Genomic DNA, 7,052 nt, shown 5'->3' with positions numbered 1-7,052 from the left:
AGCAAACCACCATGGCACATGTAAACCTATGTAACAAGCCTGCACGTTCTGCACGTGTATCCCAGAACTTAAAGTAAAATTAAAAAAAAAAAAAAAAGAATTGTTGGCGAGTGTCATGGCGGCCAGTGTCGAGTTGGCAGGCGTTGCCCACGGAACTGGGGAAACTCACTAGAGCAGAGGAAGAAGTGACGCAATCTGGACAGCGAGAATTGGTGGGAATGAGCAGAAACCCTGCGTGGGTGACTGTGTCACTAGAGGCGGGCACCTGGTCAAGTCTCAGGCCAGGCCTCTGCAGTTCTAAGCAGAACTCGGAGCCGGCGTTGCCTAGGAACCCCGCCTTGTGTTATCGAATCCTGAGTGTTTTGGACTAGTCTCACCAAGGCAGGCGTTCAAGGATATTTGGTCAGATCGTCCGACAGCACTAAACCTTTCTTTTCCGAGTGGGCCAGGTCATTCACTAAAGTCGCCGCGATGTCGTCCTGGCTTGGGAGCCTCGACTCGGCTGGGGACAGTCTCTGGGTCAAGTCGAGGGCAGCCTGGCTTCCCTCACTGGCCAGATTTCAAACTTTACAAAGGTTATGCTGATGGAGGACTCAGAGGAAGTGGAAGTAGAATTACCTGATTCTAGGACAAAGGAAATTGAAGCCATTCATTCAATCTTGAGATCAAGAGAAGGAAAGGCTTAAGAAACTTTTTACTGATCTGGAAGTGAAATATGAAGCATCCGAGCTTCAAATTGAACCAGAATTCTACAAGTTGCGGAAATCAACTTCAACAAAAAGAGGTAGAAATCAGCCATCTTAAAGCCAGACAGATTGCGCTCTGGGATCAGTTGCTGAAACTGCAGTCATCTACTCAGTCAGTACCTTCGGGAGCTGGCGATGTACCAGCAACCACTGCAGCTTCATTCTTTTATGTGATTAGTTATCATTCTTCAGCTTTCCATGACGATGACATGGACTTTGTTGATATAATTTTGTTCCAACGAGAAATAAACCGACTCTCAAATGAAGTTTCAAGGTTTGAGTCTGAAGTTGGCTACTGGAGGCATATTGCTCAGACTTTGAAAGCACAAGGAACACATAGCTCTGCCCAAAGTGAAACATGCAAACTACAAAATATCATTAAGGAACTGAAACAGAACCGAAGTCAGGAAATTGATGACCATCAACATGAAATATCAGTACTGCACAAAGCACACCAACAGAAATAAGTCGACGACATCGAGAAGAATTAAGTGACTATGAAGAACGAATTGAAGAACTCATCTGTTACAACAAGATGGCTCTGGAGTTACAGAAATTGATCACTCTAAAATCTATGAGATGCAAAAAACTATCCAACTTCTACAAACAGAGAAAATGGAGTCTACCAAAAAAATTGAGGAGCTTGAGGATAAAATAAAAGATATAAATAAAAAAGTATCTTCTGCAGAAAATGGTAGAGATATTTTGAGGAGAGAATAAGAACAGCTAAAGTGGAAAAGAGATAAATAATGGAAGAATGTGAAAACTTGAAATTGGAGTGTAGTAAATTGCAGCCTTATGCTGTGAAGCAAAGTGATACTGTGACAGAAAAGAAAAGAATTATTGCACAGTGTGCCTCAGTGGAAGAAGAGTTCAGAGTACAACAAGCACTGTCTGATGCCAAAAATGAAATAATGAGATTGAGTAGTTTAAACTAGGATAACAGTCTTGCTGAAGACAATCTGAAACTTAAAATATATATATCGAAGTTTTAGAAAAAGAGAAGTCATTAGAGTCAAGAAAAGGAAGAACTTCAGATATCACTTTTAAAATCCAACAATGAATATGAAGTAATAAAAAGTACAGCTACAAGAGGCATAAGTTTGCATTCAGAATTATATGACTTAAGACTTAATTTGGAGGCAAAGGAACAAGAACTCAATTAGAGTATTAGTGAAAAGGAAATACTGATAGCTGAGATAGAAGAATTGGACAGAGACAATCAAGAAACTACAAAGCACATGATTCTGATAAAAAAGCAGCTATCAAAACAACAAAATGAAGGAGATAGCACCATCAGTAAACTGAAACAAGATCTAAATGATGAAAAAAGAGTTCATCAACTTGAAGATGATAAAATGGACATTCCTAAAGAGTTGGATGTACAGAAAGAAAAGTTAATTCAAAGTGAAGTGGCCCTAAATGATTTACATTTAACCAACCAGAAACTTGAGGACAAAGTAGAAGTTTTAGTAGCTAAGCTAAATAAATCACAAAAAAAAAAAATAAAATAAAAAAATAAAAAAATAAAAAAAATTGTAAGCATCCAGAAGGAGAATTTGGAACTTAAGGAGCATACTAGACAAAATGAGGAAGAGCTTTCTAGAGTCAGGAATGAGTTAACTCAGTCTCTAAATCAAGACTCTAGTAGTAATTTTAAGGACAACTTACTTAAAGAGAAGCCAAAGTCAGAAACTTAAAGCAAAATCTTTCAGAATTAGAACAGCTCAATGAAAATTTAAAGAAAGTTGTTTTTGATGTCAAAATGGAAAACGAAAAGTTAGTTTCAGCATGTGAAGATGTGAGGCATCACTTGGGAAGAATATATTGCTACTAACAATCAGCTTTCTCTGGAAAAAAACACAAGTGTGGAGACTCTAAAAATGGAAAAAGGAGGGAAAGAAGCAGAATTGTGTCGGGCTGTAAAGAGGCTGTTGGAAGAAGCAAACACGTGAGAGAAAACCACTGAACTGTCAAATGCACGTAATTTGAATATCTCTGCCTTACAGCTGAAGCATGAGCATTTAATTAAACTCATTCAAAAGAAAGACATTGAAATAGCAGAACCCAAACAGAATATTGGACAAATGGATACTGATCATAAAGAAACTAAGGATATTTTGTCATCTAGTTTAGAAGAGCAAGCAATTGACACAACTTTTAAATGAGAAATTTTTATTGAAAAATTTAAAGAAGTTCAAAGCTGCAGGAGCAATTGGATAAATATTCTCAGGCCTTAAGAAAACATGAAATTTTAAGGCAGACCATATAGGAAAAGGACAGAAGTCTTGGATCCATGAAAGAAGAAAATAATCGTCTGCAAGAAGAACTGGAACGACTCAAGGAACAGCAGAGTTGAACTACACCTGTGACTGATCCTAAAACTCTTGACAGTATTACTGAACTAGAATCTGAGGTATCTCAACTGATCATAATCAAGGATTATCTTGAAGAGGCAATTAAACATCATCAAAAGATAACTGAAGATCAAAACCAGAGTAAGATGCAACTACTTCAGTCTTTACAGGAGCAGAAGAAGGAAATGAATGAGTTTAGATACCAGCATGAGCAAATGAACACCACACACACCCAGCTCTTTTTAGAGACAGATGAGGAAATTAAGAGTTTGCAAAAAACAATCAAATCAAAATCCAGTTCCATGAAGAAAGACAAGACATTCAAACAGATAACTCTGATATTTTTCAAGAAACAAAAATTCAGAGCCTTAAAATAGAACACGGAAGTGAAAAGCATGATTTATCTATAAACTAGATGACAAAATGTCCTTAGTTTCTTTATGAACAGTATTCATTTGTCCAGAAAGCTTTAGATAAGCATGTATCTTTAAGTTAAAGATAGATTATGTACATCATCCAACATTTCTTATCGGAATTCATTTTGTTTTTTAAGTTCTCCAATTTGTTCTTCTTTTGGATCTAACTGTTCCATAAGTCTTGATGCTGAATTCAATGCAGCATTTGCTTCATCCAAACCTTCCTGTGATGATATCACTTTTCCTTCTGGATTTTCTGCCAAATTAAAACTTAAAGATAAGAATATATCTTTAAGGTTTTCAATAAAAATTTCTCATTTAAAAGTTGTGTCAATTGCTTCCACTCTTCTAAACTAGATGACAAAACATCCGTAGTTTCTTTATGATCAGTATCCATTTGTCCAGAAAGCTTTAGATAAGATCAGTGAAAGGAATAAGAGAGAACTAGAGATTAAACTTCTAAATGAAAAGAATATATCTTCAACTAAACAGATTGATCAGTTGTCCAAAAATGAAGTTGGTAAACTAACTGAGATTATTCAGCAGAAAGATTTGGAGATACAAGCTCTTCATGCTAGAATTTCTTCAGCTTCCTATACTCAAGATGTTATTTATCTTCAACAGCAACTGCAGGCCTATGCTATGGAAAGAGAATAGGTATTAGCTGTTTTGAATAAGAAGACTAGGGAAAATAGCCATCTAAAAACAGAATATCACAAAATGATGGATATAGTTGCTGCCAGAGAAGCAGCTCTCATCAAACTGCAAGATGAAAATAAAAAATTGTCCACTAAATTTGAAAGTAGTGACCAAGATATGTTTAGAGAAACTGCTCAGAATTTATCATGTATCATTTGAGAAAAAGGCATGGAAATAGATACACTAAGTCAGAAATGTCAGACTTTATTGGCAGTTTTACAGACATCCAGCACTGGTAATGAGGCTGGAGGTGTTAATAGTAATCAGTTTGAGGGGCTTCTACAAGAACGTGACAAGTTAAAACAGCAAGTTAAAAAAAAAAAGGAAGAGTGGAAACAGCAAGTGGTGACCACAGTACAAAATATGCAATACAAGTCAGCCCAGTTTCAGGAAGAGCTTCACCAACTTCAGGCACAGGTTTTGGTTGACAGCAATAATAATTCTAAATTACAAATGAACTATACCGGCCCAATTCAAAGTTATGAGCAGAACGAAACCAAATTCAAAAATCTGCGGCAGGAATTCGCACAAGTTTAGCACGGCACTGGGCAGCTTTCCAATACCAAGGATCTTCTTTTAGGAAAACTTGATATTATTTCACCCCAGCTGTCTTCTGTGTCATTGCTTACTCCCCAGTCAGCAGAATCTCTTAGAGCAAGTAAGTGTGATGTGTTGAGTGAATCTTCTGAATTGCTTCAGCAAGAGGTAGAAGAGCAAAGAAAATCACTACAGGAAAAAGATGCAATGATTGGAACTCTCCAGGAAAATAATCACAGATTGTCTGATTCGATTGCTGCCACCTCAGAGCTAGAAAGAAAAGAACACAAACAAACCAATTCATAAATTAAGCAGCTAAAGGAGAAACAATATGTTTTGCAAAAGTTGCTTAAAGAAAAAGACCTCAAAGTCAAAAGTGGTCAATTACTTTCTTCCAATGAACATTTCACTAACAAAGTAAATGAAAATGAACTTTAGAGGCAGGCGGTAACAAACCTGAAGGAGAGAATATTAATTCTAGAGATGGACATTGGCAAACTAAAAGGAGGAAATGAAAAAATAGTAGAAACTTCCAAGGGAAAGGAAACAGAATATCAAGCGTTACAAGAGACTAACATGAAGTTTTCTAGATACTGTGAGAAAAAAGAGTTTGAGAGCCGTCAATGAAGGAGAAGGCTCTTGCTTTTGAACAGTTACTGAAAGAAAAAGAACAGAGCAGGACTGGGAGCTAAATCAGCTTTTAAATGCAGTTAAATCAGTGCAGGAGAAGACAGTTGTGTTTCAACAAGAGAGACCAAGTCATGTTGGCCCTGAAACAAAAACAAAGGGAAAACACTGCACTACAGAGAAAGGTTCAACGTTTACATGACCAAGAATTTCAATCAAACCAGGAGCTAGAGACGTGGCATAATCATCTTTTAAAATCAGAAGATTCTTATACCCATGAAGCTTTGGCCACAGAAGATAGGCTAAACTAAGAGAGAAAGTCACAGTATTGGAGGAAAAGCCAGGTTCATCCTCTAATGCAATGGAAAATGCAAGTCATCAAGCCAATGTGCAGGTAGAGTCATTGCAAGAACAATTGAATGTAGTCTCCAAGCAAAGGGATGAAACTGCGCTGCTACTTTCTGCCTCTCAGGAACAAGTAAAGCAGTATGCTCTGTCACTGGCCAACCTGCAGATGGTACTACAGCATTTCCAACAAGAGGAAAAAGCTATGTATTCTGTTGAACTAGGAAAGCAAAAACACCTTATAGCTGAATGGAAGAAAAAGGCAGAAAATCTGGAAGGAAAAGTGATATCACAGGAAGGTTTGGATGAAGCAAATGCTGCACTGAATTCAGCATCAAGACTTAAAGAACAGTCAGATCCAAAAGAAGATCAAATTGAAGGACTTAAAAAACAAAATGAGTTCCGATAAGAAATCCTGGATGATGTACAAAAGAAATTGATGAACTTACCAAACAGCTTAGAAGGAAAAGTGGACAAAGTCCTAATGAGAAACCTCTTCATCAGTCATTTCCACACGCCAAAAAATCAGCGTCATGACATGTTCCGGTTGATGGGAAGCATCCTGGGTGTCAGAAGGGAGGAGATGGAGCAGTTGTTTCATGACGATCGGGGTAGTGTTACCAGGTGGATGACTTGGGTGGCTTGAAGGAGGATCAAAAAGTGTTCCCAACACACCTTTGAGACCAAATCAGCAATCTGTGCTTAACAGTTCTTTTTCAGAACTTTTTGTTAAATTTCTAGAAACAAGATCTCATTCATCTGTTCCACCACCAAAGCTTTCTGTTCATGATATGAAACCTCTAGATTCACCAGGAAGGGGAAAACTAGATACAAATGCACCAGAAAGTTTTAAAGATACAGCAGAATCCAGGTCGGGTAGAAGACGAGATGTAAATCCGTTTTTGGCTCCTCACTCAGCAGGTGTACCTCTTACTAACCCAGCTGGACTTGGACCTCGTGGGCCCCAGCATCTTCTTTTGACACCCATCTCAGATATTTGGCCCACATTCACACCTTTGCCAGTGTTACCTGACAACAACGCTGGAGCTGTGTTGAAAGACCTTGTGAAACAATAGATGATTCTCAAGCCAGAGACAGTCTAGCACTTTAAAGAAACCATGAACACTATCGATACGTACTTCATCACCAAGTGGCCTTTTAGAAAATGTCATGTATTTATTTGTAGTTAATGCTTTCTCTGAATGTAATAAAAATATTCCTAATGCTTTTAGAAATTGCAGGTGTCAAGAGGAAGTGTTTGCTATATCATCTGATTTATTCCTTCTGATTTGACCTAATTTAAGCTAGGAACATTTATCTTTTAT

The 7,052-nt window shown here is 37.5% G+C and overlaps 1 pseudogene; it reads left to right on the top strand.

Annotated features, from left to right (window-relative positions):
• Window positions 1-471: 471 nt before the first annotated feature.
• LOC104665623 lies at window positions 472-6,803 on the top strand (annotated as a pseudogene).
• The last annotated feature ends 249 nt before the right edge of the window (window positions 6,804-7,052 follow it).

The sequence above is a fragment of the Rhinopithecus roxellana genome, chromosome 10 (assembly GCF_007565055.1).
Source record: "Rhinopithecus roxellana isolate Shanxi Qingling chromosome 10, ASM756505v1, whole genome shotgun sequence".
NCBI classification, from domain to species: domain Eukaryota; kingdom Metazoa; phylum Chordata; class Mammalia; order Primates; family Cercopithecidae; genus Rhinopithecus; species Rhinopithecus roxellana.
This window is presented reverse-complemented; position numbering and strand designations above follow the sequence as displayed.